This window comes from Phascolarctos cinereus, unplaced genomic scaffold, assembly GCF_003287225.1.
Source record: "Phascolarctos cinereus isolate Bilbo 61053 unplaced genomic scaffold, phaCin_HiC Scaffold_4;HRSCAF=312, whole genome shotgun sequence".
Classification (NCBI taxonomy): Eukaryota; Metazoa; Chordata; class Mammalia; order Diprotodontia; family Phascolarctidae; genus Phascolarctos; species Phascolarctos cinereus.
The window spans coordinates 527,824,842-527,847,665 of NW_027555847.1; positions in this window are offsets into that span (position 1 = coordinate 527,824,842).

A 22,824-nucleotide genomic window follows, 5' to 3' on the forward strand; every position below is an offset into this window, starting at 1 on the left:
GTATACATCACAAAATATCTGCCTCAGAGTTATGCAGTTCCCACCAGTAGTTTAGAGGGCATTGTTATATCCAATAGTAATATTCTACTGACATCTACATCAATTTCCTCTTCTTCTGTCTCCTCTGGAAACAAATATGGTGATCATTAAATTATCTGTGTACTATCCTATACTGCTATTTAAGTAGTAATCATAGAAGATGGGGTTTTTTAGGCCTGATAATAATGATTAAAGAAAATAGGGCTACAAAAGCTAAACTTTTGGGTAAATATTTTGTATAATTTGTCTTCAAAATACATGAGAATATTGTATAAATTAGAAAGTAGACAAAAGGATAGTTGCTACTTTGTTGCCTCTTCTTTAAAGCAATACCGGGGAGTAGAGCCAAAATGGAGGAGTTGAGAAATCACTGAACTGAGCTCTCCCAACATTCCCTTCCAAAACCATAAAATAATTCCTCAAATGAAATTTGGGAGTTGCAGAATCCACAGAAGGTCTGAGTAAGACATTCTTCCAGCCTAAAACAACATGGGAGGGAGACGGGGGTAGGGGGAGAGGGGGGGGGGAGAGAGAGAGAGAGAGAGAGAGAGAGAGAGAGAGAGGGAGAGAGAGAGAGGGGGGGGGAGAGAGAGAGAGAGAGAGAGAGAGAGAGAGAGAGAGAGAGAGAGAGAGAGAGAGATCTGTGACAAAGGGGAGGAAGCTGGCCTAGAGCCCATGTGGATCACACATGTGATGGGACTAAATATTAGTGACAGAAGCAGCAGCAGCTTTGGGAACTCTTAATCCAGAGATGGCAAAAGGACTAGGCAACTGGTAAGAAAGACGTTACAAGGTACCACTGGGCTAACACCATTTCACATCCCTATTGCCTATACATACTTCTAGTTCATAGTTCAAGAGCATAGAGGAGCACTTTCAGTCAAGAGGCTGTGGAAGCCCTGAGGGAGGAATATCATTTTAAGCTCCAAGGAACCAGGGATCTTGAGGAACAGTACCATTTATGGTCTCAGAAGGAAAAGGACACTGAAGACCAGTATCACTTGCAATACCAAAGCATCAGGAACCCTTCCTGTGTAAGAACAAGAGTGCAGACAAGAGATCAGTGACCACATCTGTCCGCTGATCACAATGCCTTGGGAACACAACAAAAACTTCCAACCCCCCAGAAGCAGTTCTGAAAACTGTGTGGAAAACAGTGTGAAAAAGAATTCCCCCCATTTCCCAATCTGTGAACAGATCCCAACATTAAGATAAAGTTCCAAATCAAGAAATACAGTGGGGGAATGATCAAACAATGAAAAAGAACCTGACCTTAAAATTCTATGTTGCTAGGGAAGATTAAGCTGTAAACTCAAAAGAACACAGTCACAATAGCTACAAGCAAAGCCTCAACAAAGAATGTGAGTTGGAAACAAGCTCAGCAAGAATTCCTGGAAGTTCTAAAAATGATTTTAAAAATTAAATAAAAATGGTAGAGGGAAAAATTAGGAAAGGAAAGAAGAGCAAAGGAAAAGACATTAAAAGACAATTAACAGTTTGGTAAAAGAGCTACAAAAATACTGAAGGAAATAACACTTTAAAAGAAACATAATTGGCTAAATGGAAGAAGAGGCACAAAAATTCACTGATGACAATAACTCCATAAAGAGCAAAAGGTCCAGAATATCAAGGGAACTAATGAAAAGAAAAGCCATTCCAGGTCTTAAATTGTATTATAAAGCAGAAATCATCAAAACTGCTTGCTACTAGCTAAGAAATAGAGTGGTAGATCAGTGGAATAGGTTATATATGCAAGACACAGTAGCAAATGACTATAGTAATCTATTATTTGATAAACCCAAAGACTCCAGCTTCTGGTATAAGAACTCACCATTTGACAAAAACTCCTGGGAAAACTAGACAAGAGTATGGCAGAAACTAGGCATAGACCAAAATCTCACAGCATATACCAAAATAAAATCAAACTGGGTTCATAATTTAGACATAAAATCTGACACTGTAACCAAACTGACAGAGCAAGGAATAGTTTCCCTATCAAATTTATGGAAAACAGTGGAATTCATGACCAAACAGGAGATAGAGAACATTATGAAATGCAAAATGGATAACTTTGATTACATTAAATTGAAAAGTTTTTGCACAAACAAAGCCAAATGCAACCATGATTAGAAAGAAAGTAGAAAATTGGGGGAAAATTTTTTACAACCAGTCTGTCTGATAAGGGCCTTATTTCTAAAATATATGGAGAATTAAATCAAATTTATAGGAATACCAGTCATTCCCCAATTGAAAAATGGTCAAGGGACATGAACAGGCATTTCTCAGATGAAGAAATTAAAGCCATCTATAGTCATATGAAAAAATGCTGTAAATCTCTATTGATTACAGAAATGCAAATCAAAACAGCTCTGAGGTACCACATCACACCTATCAGATTGGCCAAGATGACAAAACAGGAAAATGATTAATGTTGGAGAAGATATGGGAAATTGGAACACTAATACATTGTTGGTGGAGTTGTGAAATGATCCAACCATTTTGGAGAGCAATTTGGAACTATGTCCAAAAGAACTATAAAAATGTGCATACCCTATGACCCAGCAATAGCACTCCTAGGGCTGTATTCCAAAGAGATCATACAAATGGGAAAAGGACCCACATGTACAAAAATATTTGTAGCAGCTGTTTTTGTGGTGGCAAAGAATTAGAAGCTGAGAGAATGCCCATCAATTGGGGAATGGCTGAACAGGTTGTGGTATATGAATATAATGGAATACTATTGTGCTATAAGAAATGATGAACAGGCAGACTTCAGAAAAACCTGGAAAGACTTTTATAGCCTGATGAGGAGTGAAGGGAGCAGAACCAGGAGTACATTGTACACAGTAAAAGCCACATTGTATGATGACTAATATTGATAACTTAACCCTTCTCAGCAATGCAAGGATCTAAGACATCTCCAAAGGCCTCATGATGGAAAATGCTATCCACATCCAAAGAAAGAACTACGGAGTTTGAATGCAGATCAAAGTATACTATTTGCTATTTTTTTCATCTGTTTTGTTTTCTTTCTGGTGGTTCCTCCTATTAGTTCTAATTCTTACAACTTCACTAATGTGAAAATATGTTTAATAGGGACGTATATTCATAACCTGTATCAGATTACACACTCTCTTGGGGAGGGAGTTGGGGAATGAAGTGGCAAAAAGTTAAAACTCTAAAGCTCTTGGAAGTGATTGTTGATAAATCAAAATAAATTAATAAATTTTTGAAAAAAAGAAAATAACTCCATAAAAAGCAGAATTGGCCAGATGTGAAAAGAGGTACAAAAACTTGCAGAAGAAAATAATTCATTACAAAGTAAAACTGGGTGTGGAAGCTAGTATCTGCATGAAATGTAAAGAAGCAGTAAAAGCGAAGTCAAAAGAATGAAAAACTAGAAGAAAATGTGAAATACCTCATAGGAAAAAACAATGGACCTGGAAAAGAGTTCAAGGAGAGATAATTTAAGAACTATTCCATTACCTGAAAGCCTTTACCAAAAAAAAAAAGAGTCTAGACAGACTTCAAGAAATTATTAAGGTGAGTTATTCTGATATCTTAGAACCAGAAGGTATAATAGAAATTGAAAGAATCCATCAATCACCTCCTGAAAGATATCACAACATGAAAATTTCCAGGAATATTACAGCCAAATTACAGAGCTCCCAGGTCCAAGGGAAAATACTTCAAGCATCCTGAAAGACACCATTCGAATACTATGGAGTCACAATCAGGATCAGACAAGATTTAATAGCTACAGCATTCAAAGAATGGAGGGTTTGGAATATAATATTCAGGGAGGTGAAAGAGCTAGGATTACAACAAAATAATCTACCCAGAAAAGCTCAGTATAATCCTTGAAGGAAAAAATTGAATGAAATATTTAATGAAATAGAGGATTCAAGTATTTGTAATGGAAATATCTGAGCTGAATAGCAAAATTAACTTTAAATATGAGTCTCAAGAGAAGTTTTGAAAGGTAAACATGAAAAAAAAATCTTAAGGAACACAATGAGGTTAAATTATTTGCCTTTTTAAATCAGAAGATAATGTACGTATTTTCTGACAACTTTGTAATTATTAGACCATTTAGAAGGATTCTATATTGAAGGATTAAGCAGGAATGTGTTGAATGTGATGGGGTGATATAAAAAAATGGATAGGTGAGAAAGGAAACCTTGGGAAAAGAGAAAAGGAAAAGGAAAAAATGGGCAAAATTATCCTATATATATATATATTCATAAAATATCAATGTGAAGTTCTTGAGTTTATTATCTGTTCATACTCCCATCTTTGCACTGAAGTCATTAAATATCAAAGTAAACCTGCTTTAAAGGATGCTATAATATAATCACATTCTTCACATAATTTCTCTTGTTCTTCATCCACTATTATAGACATTAGCATTTTAGGTGAAATTTTATCCTTTTTAAAAAAATAATTTCATGTGTCTTATGAAACTTTTTTTCTATTTTTCTTTGAGCACAATATGGAGCCAAATCAATCAACTCTTCTTTTCTTGCCTCCAAAGAGAATTTCCTTGTGAGCTGTCCTTCCATGAAGTTATCTCTTCTAGTTTGATTTGTACTGACAATATCAGTATCGATGTGACTCATTTCCTCTAGTCATATGTCAACTTAGAGGACTTTAAACAAATTTAATGTCATCAATAGTAACTTCTATTATTTATAGATGACCTAAAAACTATTTGATTCTTAGCACTCTCTGCCTTCTTTTTAATCATTCCACATTAACTGAAGAAGGAAAAGAAAAGGGATATGCACAACTCAGGGCAAGCTTGCTTTTTCTCTTTGTTTCATAGATTTCCAAGAGAAAAGAACCTGCCATTTATTGGTGAGTTATTGTTGGAAATTCAAAAGATGGCTCATTATACTTAGTGTTGTTGGTCATATTGGTTCATTCAGATGCTAAGCCTCATTATACTTAGTGTTGTTGGTCATATTGGTTCATTCAGATGCTAAGCCTCATTATACTTAGTGTTGTTAGTCCTCAAACTGCAGGAATAGTGTGTTGCTAGGATTTTACTTGTAGTCTTTCCAACTTGCTGCAAGATGTCAGAGATTAGACTCTCCTGACATAGTCTGTGAGAATCCAGGGCCACCTCTGAGATCATGAAGAGGCATCACAATAGGCCTCCTTCCCTAAAAAAAAGAAAAGCTTTATGACATTCCTGAATTTTTTTAAGAAGCAAATCCTATAAGATTTTACTGTAAAAAGAATATAGTCAAGAAGATTGAATATTTGAACTTGATAAATGCCAATAACAATTTTACTCACCTCAAAATGACAAATTATTTTTCTTAATTTTAGCGTTAAGATATTACTTATTTATTGAATGAAAGATGTTCTTAGCAAGATGTCATAACTTATGGCAATGGACAAAATAATGAATAAACTCATCCAAAGGACTTTGCCTGGCAAAATGATGTGCAAATTTGGTAAGAATCTTAAAAACAAACAAACAAACAACAACAAAACCCCAGAGAATTTTAGACAATGCCGAAGATAGCAATATCAGTTTAGAGAAAGATAAAAAGGAATACCTTAACCAAAGATGTATTTCATCCTAGTAACATGGATTTAGATAGGATCCTAGCTCATATAATCCAACACCCTCATTTTACAGGTGAGGAAGCTCAGGTTCAGCAAGTTTAGCAAGTTGCGCAATATTATGAAAGAAGGAAGTGGAAGAACTCAGATTTGAGCCATGGTCCTACTCCAAAACCAATACTCCTTCCTTTGCACAGCATCAGGTCCTGTTGGTCCAAACAATGACTTTATTCGGAGTCAACAAATGCTTTTTAAGTAGTAAAGGGTGGGGGATGGTGCTGCATGATGATGATACAATGATTGTTATTCTTTGTGTGTGTGTGTGTGTGTGTGTGTGTGTGTGTGTGTATGTATGTGTGTGTCAGTTCCTGTCCTCAGGGACTTCTCATTCTAATTCTACTGAGGGAGAAGGAAGATTAATTAACACACACACACATATATGTGGGTATGTATGGTACAAATTAGTGTCATATATAAAAATTCTGAGAAACAAAGTTTCTAGGTATTAATAATCAATTTGTTAATTAGACTAAGCTAGCCAATAATCGATAAATTGATGCTCAATGGTTTCTCTTGGCAACCAAAGATGCCAAGGGAGATTCTGGAAACACCTTAAATCAGGCATGTATTTTCTGATAGGAAACTCCCCTTGCAAGCGAAACTTAACTGTGATTGGTGAATATTTAATGAGGAGGTAGGCTAGAAAATCTTCAGCTTCTCTTGCTAAAAAGTGGCTTGATCATCACACTCAGCAGCCTCCACCAATCTCAGCAGGGGCAACTTAGAAATAAATGACTAACCAAATGACTAACCAAATAACTTAGAAGTAAATGGCTAATCAAAGCTCATTTGAATAAATTTAGCCCCTCTTTGTGATATCCATTTCCATTTAGACCTCTCTGGTTAGCTTTCTCCTTCATGAGCTAGGTTACCCCAAACTCTAATGAAGGGACCAAGGGCAGGAGTTATTTCTCCCAGGGAGAGAACTCAGACTGGCTTCTCTTTATACCCTAAACAAAAATCAGTTTTTCCACTTGGGTGGGGTCCTGCCCAGATGTCTCAAGCAGAGCTGGAATATTTCTGATATTCTTTAGCAGGAGAGGCACTGTTTGCTCAGCTAGTCTTTCTACAGAAAGGGGACTATTATAAATTATTATTAATAATCAAACAGTACAGCATTAAAATTAATTTCTCTCATTGGGAAGGGATAGGAGGAAAGTAGAAATACAAAGTGCTCAGTATATTTGAGAAGGATAATAGCTCTTTTAGCTGGGGGAAATTATGGAAAACTTTATAGATGTGGTGATAAAAAAAAAATGAAAGTAACCCTGCAAGTCAGTGAAAAATTCTAAAGGACAGAAATGAAATGGGAAAGCATTAGGGGCATAGGTGACAGCTTACACAGAGCTTAGTGGGGAAAGACAACATATGTTCAGAGAACAACTAATTTGGCTCAAATGCAAAGTCAGAGCAAAGTCAGAGTCAGAAAGGAACTTAAAGGCAATATGGCATAACTTGTATTTGACTGAGAATCCTCTCTACAACATTTCCAACAACTGAAGCAACAGGTTTTACCTACAGATTTTTACTGAAGAAAAATCAGTTACCAGAGAAGTGAGGAAACAAGCATTTATTAAATGTCTACCCAGGCACTATGCTAAGTACTTTATGGTTATCTCATCTGACCCTCGCAACAACCTTGTGAGAGAAATAGTTATTAATAAACAATGATTTGAGGAGAGTTGGATTTCCTCCTTTTTTTCTTTTATCCAAATTTGAAGACCTAGGTCTCTGAAGGTTGAGCTAGCCTTCTCCTCTCTCCAGACCACAACCAAGTGGGGAAGCCATCGTGTTCTACTCAGGTTTAGCTGGGGATAAATTCTTTGAATAGATTTTCCAAGGCTGGGGGTAACTTAGAAGTAAATGACTAATCAAAGCTCATTTGAATAAGCTTAGCTCCTCAATGTAATGTTCATTTTATCATTAATTTTAACCAGAGTTGATTTCCACCCCTCTTCCAATAAGCAAATAAGCCAGGAGTCCACTGCCATGATTGTCTTTGGTCTAAGAGAGAGATGGCCAAATGACCATCCTTTTATTAATAAACATGCTGGGATTATTAATAAAATGATTAAATTGCCTAGAAATTATGTCTCTTGAGCATTTTTAAATGACACAGTTGGGAGGTAGGTGCTAAGGGCTTCTGAATCCAGGCTTATAATTCAATCCACTGCACCATCTTGCTGTCTCAGATAAAGCATTGTTGGGATAATTCTGTTATAAAATCTTTCTTTATATAAAATCTCTTCTAAGTTTCAACCTATTGATCCTAGTTCTCTTTTCAGTAGCAAAGCTGAACAAACCTAATAATCCCTCTTTCCCATGATTAGCCAGCCATTCTATTACTTGAAGATAAAAAAAACTAAAAACATTGGTCTTCCACCCCCAAGTCTTCTTTTATCCAATCTAAATAACTGTGATTTATTCAACTGATCTCATATGGCTTGATATGAGATGTGGGAAATGGATGAGGAGACAACATGTAAGACAAATTTACTCCATGCTTATTTTGCTTCTGCTTTCTCTGACACTGAGAATGATCTTTGAACAAGAGAAGACTGGAAAAATGACTAATGAAAGTTGAAATCCAAGATAAGGAAAGGTTTGAGAAATTTAATGGGTTGAGGTGTTCAAGTCTTCAGGTCCAGAAGAATTCATCCCAGGGTAGCCAAAGAGCTGGAAGATGTAAACACTGAAATGTTATCAGTAATTTTTGAAAGATCTTGGAGAATGAAAGAAGAGACCAAAAATTGGAGAAAAACAAATTTCCTGTTTTTTCAAAAAATGAAAGAAAGACAGAAGAATATACAAACTTTAGGCCAGTGATCTGGAAAAAGAAAATGAAGATTTATTATAAATCTGTAGTTAGTTATTCTTTAATCCAGTGGCAGCCTCCTTGCTGTTCCACAAACAAGATATTTCATCTCTAAGCTCTAGATATTTTCTGTGTTTGTCTCTCAAGCCTGCAGCACTCTCCATCATCTACTCTGCCTACTGACTACCCTGACTAAAATCCCTTCTTTTAAAGGAAGATTTCCCCAACATCTTTCAATTCTAATTTTTTCTCTTTGTTTCTCATTCATCCCATATATATCATGCTTTTTATATGTTTGATTGTATGTTTCCTTCTCCATTAGATTGTAAGCACCTAGATGATTGTTATCATTGTTTATTTGTTCAGTTGTATCCAACTCTTTGTGATCCTGTGGACCACAGCATGTTAATGTGGTCGATAGGATTCTCTTGGCAAAGATATTGGAGTGGTTTGCCATTTTCTTCTTCAGTGGATTAAGGCAAATAGAGGTTAAGTGACTTCCCCAGAGTCACAAAACTAGCAAGTGTCTGAGGCCAGATTTGAACTCAAGTCCTCTCAACTCCAGGCACAGTGCTCTATCCACTGTGCTTCCTAGCTGTCTCTTCCTTGATGACAGGGACAGTCTTTCTGCCTCTTTTTGTATCCTCAGTACTTAGTAGAGAGCCTGGCAGATAGTAGGGGCTTGTGGTGTATGAAAGATAAAATGACTGAAGAAACAAAGTTTTGAACTTCTGAGCATATTGATTTATGAAGCAATGCATACCAACTGCATAACAAATCGAGACTAGGCCTCGTCAGCTTTGGTACTAGACACCAAATACAGGGGAAGGCAGATTTTTATGCATGAAAAACAATTAAGCCAATATGCCCAATTAACTAAAATAAATTAATAAGCCAGGATACAAAATTAGGTAATCTAATTTCTAATTGGAGGAAAGATTAGGGGCATTATGAATTCAGAGGGGGTGAGTAAACAGGTTCAGTTCCTTGAAGTCAGAAAAACAGGTGTCCCTTTTCCCACAAATGTCTGTATTCAACCAAAGGAACATGGAAACAATATCTGATTGACCACTGTAGGGCTAGTTTCCTGAGAAAGCATATGGGTTGCTTGAGATGTATACCTGTGAGAAAACTTCTTGCATCAATCTTCACATCTGATTGGATTTTTGGTCAACATAACCTAGGTCCTCAGTTAAGGGTTTCTAAGCAATAGGTAGAGGAGGTCCAGTTTCCCAGCCATGAAGGCTAGGTTGAAACAATGTGACAAAGTCTTCTCACAGTTCCCATAACAGAATAAAGTTTTCTCACAAAAGGGAATTGGACTAGACCTATAATTGAATAGAAAAAATAACTGAGCTAGATACAGAATTGAGTCACAAGATGGAGTCAGTATGATTCATTCAGTTCTCACAATTCCCTCAGGCTTAATTAATGTTTATTGATTAATATTGATTTATTGATAGTTACCATCAAGAAAAGGAAATTGTGATCATAAAGGGACTGCACAACTTTATCAAGAATAGGTCATTGCATCTTTTTTTAAATAAGATTGGTAGATTGGAAGATCAGGGGATGAAGATTGTAAATAAGTATCTCTTTCTTCCTTTATTGCTATTCATATAATTCTCACAACATGAATTTGATCTTTGGTTCATTGATATATTTTTTGCAAATATATATACACATATATGTGTGTGTGTATGCATTTGTATGTGTCTGTGTATTCTTATAAGTAGGGCTACTTGCAACCCTACACACACATATACACACACACCCCTTCTCTTTTCTTTTTAATAAATATGTTCTTTGAATACCAATTTGTAATCATGGGTATATTCAGTCAAGTTTCATCGATGTCTATGTGAGCAAATTAACTCTATGTGATAGGATTTATGCTTGACCTTGATCATTAAACATATTTTGAGACTGTATATCAAAAGTTAGAAGTTTCCCCTGTCTCCATAGTAGTTTTTTTTTCCCCTATGAAATTCTATTCTATGTTCTCCTGTACTACGGTTGCACTGTGACATATATAATAGAAGTGCATTTGTATTTTTTTCCCTTTTACATCCTTTGAGTTCAATTAATAAGAATCCAAGAAAATGTGTGTGTGTGAATGCAAGTGTGTTTACTCAACAATATTAGGTACATGACAGGACCTGGGCCAAGGTCCTATCATGCCTTATTTTAAGCCATGTTCCAAAAATTCATATTCCATTCTCAGATGCAATTTTGGTTGCCAGTTTTTAAGTTAAAAAATAGGTAGAGGTGATCCAGGTTCCTAGCCATGCCTTATACCTTTCTGCTTTGCCACACATTGCATTCCTTGTCTTGTACCAGTGTTTTTGCCCTGGCTATTCATCGTGCATAAAGTATCACACCCTTACCTGCTGGTGCTCTGCCCAAAGGGAATGTAAATTTTAATCTCTGGAACTTTTTTTTTTGCTTTGTTTTTTTCTCTTAAAGACCAGCCTTAGCCCCAAACCACTCTGGTCCCAGACCAAGCCCTACTTGGTGCTGTTTGCGCCCTGATTCGATCAGAATGAATGTAAATAACAATTGTTTCTGTCTTGGCCAGAAATCCTGAGGGTCTTCCCCTCCCAGGTCATTTTTTTTTTTAAAGAGACTATTCTGTGCCTCTTTTTTTATTAAGCTTTACTCATTGAATGTGTGTTGCCTCAGTCAAACGAGACCTTTTAAAGTCCTTAGCTTAAAAAGGCCAAGGTTTGCCACTAAATCCTGAGCCATCTCCAGTTGTCCTGATCCATATCTGGCCACTGGACCCAGATGGCTCTGGAGGAGACAGTGAGGCTGGTGATTTTGCACAGCTCTTCCTCACTTAAATCCAATTCACTTACATGTCATGGCTTCATCTCCCTGATGTCATGATTCTATTTGAGAAAAAAGGACAAACAGCAAGCAAGCATCATGCATAAAATTTATTCTCTTCTCACCTCCACCTCATCTTCAACATATATCACTTATTTCAAGATGGAACTAAACTACCACCTTCTACTCCAGGATTTCTTAAAGTATAATCTCTGAAATTAATGTTTAAAACTATTTTGATAACTATATTTAAAATAATTAATTTCCATTGTCATCCTAAAGATTTCATGTTAAAAGAAAAAAATACTGAGAAAGGGTCTTTAGGTTTTGTCATAAAATCAAAGGGCTCTATGACACAAAAGAATACCTGTTTACATGTTTTTACTATTCCCTTCAATGGCTAGTATTCTCTCTTCCTAATTACCTTGAAGTTGTTTACAAGGTTTAACTACTCCATACTTATTCTGTGCTTATTTTCTGACATGCTCTTATGTAAGCACATAATGGTTTCTCATAATAGAATGTAACATCTTTGAAATCAAGGATTGTTTATTTACTTTCTCATCTATTAATTCATTAATTCATTTAGCTATTTATTTATTTTTTTTTATTTATATCTCCAGAGCCTAGCAGAATACCTGTCACATAGACACTTGATAAATTTCCATGGTCAATATTTTCTTTCCTAGGACTTTAAAATCTCCAATAATTCTTTCTAAATTCCTATTTGAAGTATCACCTGTCTCCAAATAAATTTCCAGAAGTCGATATCAGCCATAATGTTTGACAAGTCTAAGGTCACATGCCCCAGGAAGACAATAAACTTCTCTCTTATTCATGGCACCTAGACAAACAGCTGCCTCAGTACCCCTGGACAGGAATTTACCTACAAGTATTAACATCATTGTTTTCTTCGAGAAGGAAGAACAAACAATAATAATGATCAATCTGATTTAAGTGTAGACTCCTAGTATCACAGTTTTAGAAAAGGAAGTATCTGGATATTTATGAACTCACTCACATGTCCTCCAAATTGTTTATTAAAATCATTAATTCTGAATTAGAGTGAATACAGTTAAGGGGATAAATCTGTGAGGTGTTGTGAACATCAAATACTATCCAAAATGCAGGTGTATACAGAGATAGAGATAGACACATATATACATATATGAATTACATATACATACATATACATTGTATATATATACATATTTACATACACATATAGTATGTGTATGCATATCTATATCTGTCTTTATAGACACACACATGCACACGTGCACATGTACTTTTAAAGATCATAACATGTAAAGTTGGAAAGGACCTTGGCACAAAATCTAACTACTTTCTTTACAAATGAAAAAAATAAAATGGAAAGAGGGCAAATGCCTTGTTGAAAGTCACTCAGGTAAGAAGTAATCAGTGAATTAATAAATGAATGGAAAGAAAAATAATTACTAAGTGTTTACTATTTACCAATCACTGTGGTAGGTATTAGGGATATGAATTTTAAAACAAAAACAGTTTCTGCCCTCTGATTTTACATTCCAGTAGAAGAAGAACACATCTAGGGAAGTAGTAGCCAGAGAGAGGTACCTTTGTCCGTTAGTTACAGTCATGACTAATGGTGCCATAGGGAAGTAAATAGACACACTCCTTCTAGAAGCAGTGGCACAGATGATTTCATCATGGGTTCAGAATTAGAGAGCTAAAGTGAGAAGGGGATAAGGGTCTGTTTCTAAGGTGTCTGTTGATAAAGTGACCAAGGAATAAAGAGGTAAAGTGAAATGTGAATAGGGACTGCCTGAAATAACGACCTAAGTAAGGTATTGACAATAAGGACAGATGGTCCCAGTGTGGAAATTCCAGAGATGAAATAGTTTAAATATCCAGGCCATAGTGACTGTTCCTTCAATCAGTTATTCTTTCACCCTGTGTTTTGGTGGTTCATTCCTTTAATAAATCACTCAATGCAACAATCATTAATTAAATATCTCTCATATATAAGATAGTCTGTATATAAGATTCTAGGATATCATGATTAAAAAGTTACTTCTTCATTCACTCATTCACTAATTTACTTTCAGTCATTACTGATTCATTCATTCATTCTTTTATTCTTACTTTAGCTGTCTGACTCAAAAATTAAGTATTTCATTGGTACAAAAGAAAGTTTTACCATTAATTGTCAAGGCCCAGTTTCATTCAGTCAACCAATAAACATTTATTGAGAATCTACTATATACCAGGCACTGTGCTACTCCTTGGAGATACAAAGAAAGACAAAAGATACTCGCTGCTCGAAGCTCACAGTTTAATGGGAGAGAAAACAAGATTAAAAAAACAGACAAGAATAAAAAATGGTATAAATTGGAAATAATCAACAGAGTAAAAGCATCAGTACTAAGGGGGACCAAGAAAAGCTCGTTGTAGAAGGTAGAATTTTATCTTGGAATGGAAAGAAATGAGGAAAGCCAGGATGTAGAGATGAGAAGGGGACAGAATTACAGGCATGGGAGATAGCCAGTGAAAATGTCCACACTGTGGATATGGCATATTTTTTTTTCAGTTTTTAAATTTATTTTAAACTTGAATACAAAACAAGAAAAGAAAAAAAAATCATTGCCATGTACACAGCAGAACATAAGAGAGGATTTGACATAAAGCAATAAATTTCTGTTTCAAGAAAATCTATATAATAAAAACTTCACATTATTTTCAAATCTGTCCATCTTTTCTTTGCTTCCTTGTATCTTTTCTTTTATCCTCTGCTGTGCACTTTTAATTTTACCCCTCCCCAAGAGGCCACAATTAAGCAGGGATATACATTCATTCATACATATATACCTATATATGTGTGTATATATGCATCTATACATATAGATGTAAAGGTATATATATGCACATATATAGGTACATATACCTATGAATAGATATCCATAAACAAACACATATACACTCAAATGCACATGTGTAAGACTGTATTATGCTTATTCTTACTTGTCATCTGTTTCTCTAAAGGTAGATAGCATCTTCCTTCACAAGTCCAAGTCTTTCCATAGTTTTCTAAATCAACCAGCTCATCGTTTTCTATACCACAACAATACTGTTATCCAATCACATTCTGCCTGGGAGATTGTCTTTGAGAGTTTTCCTCCAATTTTCTGAATTCTCTCTATTCCTGGCTATGTAGGTTTTATTTATACAGAAGAAATTTTAATTTAAAAAATCAAAATTATCCATGTTACGCTTCAACACTACTCTCCCCTTGTAATATCACTTAAGGCTTATACTACTGAATCTAGTTCCTTTACATTTTTTCCCTGGTTTCCTTGATGTTCCTCACCCTCGGCTCTTCTGGATCATCCCCGTTATTTTTTTTTTGACTCAATAAGACAATTTTAAGTAATTTAATTATAATGACATTACATTAATAGAATAGTTAGGTAAAATTGCTTTTTTTTAAAAAAAAAATTATTGCTTTAGTTACCCATGCACAATACATATTATTTCAATGATTTAGATATAACTTTGTATAAAAGGTGTTCTGTATTTATCTTCTTATAGTTCCTATGTCTATTTTGGCAGGTATGCTCTCATACTTTTTTGAATACTGTCTAGTTATTTTATATGGTCTAAAACTATTGATTAATATGGCTGAAATTTAATATAATTTCCCTATTTTTATCTTGATTAAATCTGATTTTAGCTTTTTACTTTGTCTGAGATCATGATTACTATGCCTGCTTTTTTTATATATCAAATTCTACAACTGACCTTTACTTTGTGTTTGTGTCTATCTCTCATTTCCCAAGAGCAACATATTATTGAATTTCAATTTTTAATATGCTACTAGTTTCCATTTTATAGGTAAATTCATCCCATTCACATTCTAAACTATAATTACTTATATATTTTCCTCCTTCCTGTTTTCCTCAGTATCCTTCTCACCCTATTCCTGTCCCTCCTCACTTCTCTACTTTACTTCTACCTGCCACCTTGTCCTCCTATTCCTTAACCTACCCCCTCCCCAAGAATCCCTCCTTTATCCTCTCCCTCCACTTCATCTCCTCATTTCTTTCTGAATATGGAAGATTTTTATAACCTTCTAAATATATATGCTGTTTCTTCTTTATCCCACTCCCATCGATCTACATACCCTTCTCCAATTGCCCTGATCTATATCTGGCCACTGTATCCAGATGGTTCTGGAGGAGAAAGTGAGGTTAGTGACTTTGCACAGCCCTCCCTCACTTAAATCCAATTCAGTTGTATGTCATGGTACCACCTCCCTGGTATCATTGTCTTCTTTCAGAACAAAGGACAAACAGCAACACACATTTCTATACTCTGCTTTATCCTATTCCTTATCCCTCCCTTATCCTCTCCCCACTCCCTATCCCCTTGCCCTCTTATTTCTGTCTGAATTTAGAATACACACACACACACACACACACAACACACACAAACACACATACACATACATATAAATACATACACATATAGTATTTGCATGTATATACGTACAGGTATGCATACACACATATGTATATATTTATATGTATGTGTGTGTGTGTGTGTGTATGTATGTATATGTATCATTCCCTCTTCAACCCATTCCTGATAAGAGCAGGGTTCCAGAACTATCCACTCTAAACCCCCATCTAACTCTTCTGTATCAGTTCTTCCTCTTGAACCTCATTTGTATGAGATAATTACTCTTTTCCCTTTTCCTGTATCATTTTGCTTTTTAGAATTACATCCTACTTAGTTCCACCCCACTCCTTTCAAAGTACCCAATTAATAAGAATCTTAGATAAATGGTTTATGTTTCCACATACAAAATATAAACAATTTGTTCTTAATTGAGTCCCTTTTAATCAGTCTTTGATGTTTACCTTATATTTCTCTTGGATCTTGTATGCCAAATTTTCTATTATGTTCTGGTCTTTTTGCAATAAAATCCTGAAAGTCTGTCTATTCATTGAATATCCATTTTTTTCACATGATTATACTTAACTTTGTTGAGTATGATATTTTTGACTGTAACGCAGTGTTTTAAGATCTGCAGTTGTTTAGCATAGCTTCTGCTAAGTCCTGTGTAATTCTGATTGTGGTTCCACCACATTTGAATTCACTTTTTCTTGTTGCTCATAATATTATCTCTGCAACCCTGGAGGCTTTGGAATTTGTAAGAGTTCTTGTAGATTTTCCTCCAAGGATCTCTTTGAGCTGGTGATTGGTGGATTTTTTTTTCTATTTCTATTCTCCCCTCTTGTTTTAACACTTCATAAAATTTTTCTTTAATTATTTTTTGTATTATTATATCAAGATTCTTTATTTGATTGAAGCTTTCACCTAGTCCAATTATTCTTATTTTTCCTTCTTGATCTATTCTCCAGATCAATTGTTTTTCTTTTTTTTCTTTTTTTTCTTTTTTTTAGGCAGTTGGGGTTAAGTGACTTGTGCAGGGTCACACAGCATGTGTCAAGTGTTTGGTCTGAGGCCAGATTTGAACTCAGGCCCTCCTGACTTCAGGGCTGGTGTTCTATCCACTGTGCCACCCAGATGCCCCTTAATTGTTTTTCTTATAAGATGTTTCATGTTCTCTTCTATTTTCATTCTTTATATTTTCTTTTATTATTCTTGGTCATTTTAACTTCACTGGCTTCTCCTGGCCCACTTCTAATTTTTAAGAACTCACTTTTTCCCTTAAAATTCTGGATCTCTTTTTCTAGTTGATTGACCTCCTTTTCACAATCTTCCTATTTTTCTTGGATTGTTCTTCATTTAAAATTTTTCCCTCAATCTCTCTTACTTGATTTTTGAACTCTTTTTTGAGTTCTTCAACGAATTCTTTTTGGGCAGGTGATCATTTGATGTTAGTCTTTAGGGTAAGAGAGGCTTTTTTTGCTTCAGCATTCTCCTCTGAAGATAAACTCTGTTCTCATAGTAGCTGTCTATGTTTGGATTCTTTCTCCTTTGCCTGCTCATTTAAAAAAAAAATAGTAGCTTGTTATAATCACCTCTTACCCTAGGGTATGGCAGAAGGTGCCTCTGGCCTCAGGTCCTTCTTGCTGTCATTTTTTAAGCTTTGTGTTGGACCCAATCTCTATACTTCTTTCCCGCTGTAAGGTGCTCCAGAACACTATTCTAGAAATCCTCTTATTCCCTGAGAACTCTCCAGTGGCTATTATCTTTAGTTCTCCCCTCTGACTTGGTAGCAAGACCAAGAATTCGGCTCTCCTTTTAGTGGCCACAGCCAGCAGCATCCATGCCCCACTGCCTTTACACTCACTGGTTTCTTCTCACCCTGGATCACATTTTGGCAGCACAGCTATGCCTGGCATCCCTTGTCAGCAGAGATTCCCTCAATCTTCCTCTCCCAGACACACAACTCCCTGCACTGTCTGGGAGGTGAAAATTCCTGTTCCTGAGGTCAAGGCTACCTTCCAACCCAGCTGCCCCCAGGGCTTGCTGCTTGCTGTTTCAGTGGAGCTGGCCTGGAGATGTTTACACATCACTAGGGCCAAACCTCCATTCTCAAATATTTCTTCAGGTCTTCTCTAATTGTTCCTGGAGGACCACTGTTCTGCCCCAATTCTCATTTATTTTTGCCTCTCTATGTTCACCCTGAGGTGCTATTTTGTCTTGTCTGTGGAGGAAATCTGGAGAGCTTGGAATTTTCTGCCATCTTCCCACAATCTTCGCTTGAGATGAATATTTTTGAGGAACAGCAAGGAGGCTACAGACTCTAGATCACAGAATACATGGGGATAAGTAAGGTATAAGAATCCTGGGGATTTAGGAAAGGGTCAGGTTATCAAGGGCTCTCAAAACCAAACAAAAGTTTTGTATTTGATCCTGGAAGTGATAGGGAGCTATCATAGTTCATTGAATAAGAAGATTACAAGTCTAGGAAGATCAATTTGACAATAAAGTGGAGGATAATCAAAGTAGGGAGAGACTTGAGTGAAGGATGCCCAGTATCAAGTTATTTCAATAGTCCAGGTGTGAAGTATTGAAGGAATGGACCAGAGTAGTCACAGTGGGAGAGGACAGAAAAGTCTGTATAGGAGAGAGGTTTAGAAAGAAAAGTCATTAGGACTTAGCAACATGTTGCATTCAGGGGTGGGGTTGAGGGAAGGTAATGACACTGAGGTTTCAAATCTTTGTTGACTAGGATGATAATGATATTTCTTGATAATGATAAGGAAGTTTGGAATCAGAAGATAGGGGGGCAGAGTTTAGGGGGAAAGATAAGCAGTTCATTTTTGGACATATTGAGTTCTAGATTTCTACAGGTAGTTGAACATATGATACTAGAGAGGAGGAGAGATCAGGGTTGGATAAGTAGATGTGAGGATCAACAACACAGAGATAATATTTGAATCCATATAAGCTGATGAGGTCAACAAGCTAAATAGTATAGAAAAAGAAAAGGAGGGCCTAGGACAGATCCTTGCAGGATATCCACCTAATATTAGCAGGATTGACCTGGTTGAATATCCAGTAAAGCATATACAGAAGGAGAGGTGAAACTATTAGGAGGAAAGCCAGTATATAGTAATGTCACAGAATCCTAGAGAGAAGAAAGTAATCTATAGTTTCACAGTTTGTAGAGAAGTAAAAAAGGATGAGGATTGTGAAAAGATCATTAGACTTGGCAATTAAGAGATCACTGTCAACTTTGGAAAGAACAGTTTCAATTGAATAATGAAGTTGGAAGCCAATCGCTACAGATTTATGTCAATGACAGGAAAAGAATAGAGGCATGAATTGTAGCAAGCTTTCTCAAGGAGTTTAGCCATAAAAGGGAAGAGTTATGTACAATGACACTTAGCAGAAATGGATGGATCAAGTGAGAGTGTGAGGGGAAAGGAGGAGAAATAGACATACTTATAGGCAGTAGGGAAGCAATAAATAGATAAGGAGAGATTGGATGTAAGAAAATGGGGACCATAGAGGGAGCAATCTGCTAGAAAAAAAAGAATGAGTGTGATCACATGTGCATGTGTAGTAGTTAACCTTGGCAAAGAGAACATCCTCCTTCTTCATCTGAGATAGGAGTGAATGAAAAGGCAATTCCAGAAGACTTTTGAGTGACGTAAGATGTGGAGGAGGGGGAAAAAGGGACCCCTCGGTGAATAGCCTCATTTTCTTTTCAGTGAAGCATAAAGCAAGGTTATGAGCTGAGAATAAAAAGGGAAACAGGAGCTTTGGGAGGCTTAAGAGGGATGAAGATTTGGAAAAGGCATTATATTAAGTCCATTAGAAAGTCAATCATTGAGATGTAAAAGGACTGTCTTGTAACAAGGGTGCACTTGAGAGTATGTAACACAAATTTTTATTGGATCTAGTCAGAACAGTTTTGAGATTTTTCTCCAGTTTTATCCAGCAACGTGTGGATAAGAGTGAAGACATTAGATGGTGGAAGCAATCTAAGACTGTAGTGTGGAAGATCGAGATGGGCAATAAAACCAGGGAGCAAGTGATTAATGAGAAAAGGATAGGGTAGAGTTGGCATGGTTCACCAAAGGTTTAAGCCTAGAAAATAAGGAGAGTGAAGCCAGTTAGAAATGATGGCCTGGGAAGAAACTGTCTTTTTTATTAATTGACTATAAATAATAGGGCAATTCCATTTACCTCCATGAGTCTCCATTCTATTATCATTAAATAAGGAATTAGATTAGATTTTCTTCTAGTGTCATTACCATTTCCAAATATCCACGAATCTATTGCCTTGCTACAACTTGTCTCATAGGGCTGAGGATATGACAGATTTATGGAAATCTTCATCTCTAAGTGAAATGAAAGCTACATTATACAATGTCAATGGTCAGTGTCTTTACAAGTTAATAGGATGGTATATTATCAGTTATCATGAAGTAATCTAGGAGTAATGATTTGCTTTCAAATTGAAACACAATTCACTTTGAGTAGTTTTGCTGATATTTTTAATATAACAACTGAAATCTATCAGACCGATTTAAATATAATTTATATGTGTATATGTTTTAGAGTTAAATCCATTATGTAGAAGCATAGATGTCAAAATTAATGAAAGATATGATACAGAATACAAATTAAATTTAGTACAAGGACAGTTCAGTAAAAAGTAGTAATGTTAACAAAATATGGACAATAAAGAATGTGGTGATGTTAGGGTTGTAAATTAATTTTCATATTTGTCTTCAGTTTCTCAAAATATCAGCAAAAGAGCCGCTTGTTTCTAGTTCAATGTTCTTATAAATATTTTGTTATTTTATTTTACCAATTTCTAACCAAGATTTCATTAGTTAAAGACCACCAGTTCTTTCTGTAGTGTACATTTTCATTTTGCAAAGATTACAAAAACAAAACAATACTACCAAAGACAGACGGTTTTTTTTTTCCATTCAATTCAGGTGATGTGTTCATGCTAATTACTTCATGAACCAGAAGTTAATCATCAAGCTTAATGTCATCTCAGATTTCTTAATTTGCTCTATCTTAGACTCCAGAGACTAACAAAAATGTGAACAGTAAGACAAATTGGGAAAACAGACAATGATTTTAATTCTCAGTGTTCCCTTCTGTTACCATCATAATGACCAGAAGGGAAAAGCAATCCCTCCAAATTCACTCACAACCTTTCATACATACAATGCATTAGTTTTAATTTTAATGTTATGGAAATTGAGAAGCCAGTAACTCACACAATTATTTTTGGTGGCTCCTATTTCCTCTCCAGGACCTGAAGAGGAAATATTACCATTCCTCCTTAAAACATACGACTTTTTAAATCTATATAGTAAAGGCAACATTCATTGCTGTTGGACAACAAATGTGTTATTACCTCTACATCAGAGAATAATTATTTTTTGGAAATGTGTTTTATATATTCTTTAGTTAAACAAATTCAAGAGAGTGTCCATATGTGTTCTCTCTCTACCCTATCCCCATTCCACTCCTGTTTATGAGAGAGAAATCAATGTAGTTGAAAGTAGTAGTTTTGCTTTCCTTCTACCATTGTCCACATGACCAGGTCAATCACATATAAAGCTTCTGAGAAAGACAAGATCTAGCTTCTCAGATAAGAGACAACAAGGAAATAAAGGAAGAAGGGAAGTTAGAGACATGGTACAAAAGTGGTCTAGAACAAAGTCAGAATAGAAATTTTAAAGGAGTAAGGGAAGAATAAGGGCTTTGGAGTCACAGCACCAAACTAAGCTCACTGGTACATGTTCCACCCAACTAGCTGGGCAGAAATGAGAGAATTAGACCATTCATGTCCTATAGATTTTCTCCCCTCTTACTCTGTGGTGTAAAATAAAGCAGAGAAAACATGGAGCCTCCCCACCCCCACCCTACCGGGGCTTGCATGAGCATTGATTGGTTAGAGTGAAAGGGAAGATAGGCATTCTGGAGAGGAAAGAGCTAAGAACCCCAGCATTTAAGTGTTGAGAATGTGTGAATAGCTGATCTCTCCATCTTTCTCTCTCTCTGTCTCAGTGTCTGTCCGTCTCTCTGTTTCTTTGTCTGTCTCAATGATCTTAATATTCTTTCCTTTTTTTCTATAGTTGTGATTAAAAAAACAACAACAAGGTATGTGTGTGGTGGGGGAGGCATTATGCTATGCTTACATGACTGAATGTCACTGAAAAACAGCATGGAAGGATAAAGATTCTATCATTGACTGGTAGTTAACATGATGCATAACACACATACACACACACACACACACACAATATCCCTAGATGAATAACACATAGGCTGTCACCTAAAAAGAAATTTGAGGTAGGTGACAGAAATAGCCAGCTCTGGGTAAATCATAGTGTTTTTCTTTGAGTGCCTTCTAAAGGTAAATAAAGGATAAAATCAATAGGGAGAAAATGGGATGGTCAGTTCTGGTATTCATGATCACACAGGTCAAACTGTTGGTCAGTTCTTCTCAACTCCCTCACCCCTAATAGATAAGTATATATTTCCTCAATACCTGAAATGATCTGTGATTTTATTGATATGTCTGACCCTTGCAACAATGCAGATCACAACATCCTTGGCTTTTATTACATGCTTCCCCCAAATCATTCAGCCTTTGTTGATGAGCCTCTCTTAATCTATAGCGTTGGACTGATCTTCAGATCTTTGTCATGGTCCAGGACTAAAAGCTTCATACTTTGATAGGACCTGTCAGAGCTTGTGTCCACTGACTTATTTCTCAAAATATCCAAGACTAAACCCATTTCACAATAAGAACCGAAAGTAAAATTGTAGTAGAGAATAAATACACTTGTTTTAATATGCATGCATTGGTATATATAATGGTCACAGTCATACTGAAGTCCAATGCATCAACATAGTTAATTAATCCTCAGTCCTAGAAATCTGTCAGAAGAATACAAGCTGTAGCAGATCTTTCCAAGTTCCTCATGGTTCAAGGATGAACCTAAAAAACAACTGTAGGTCTTTTGCAGAACCACCTAAGTTCAAAGAGATTTATCACTAGACAAACTTCAGAATTA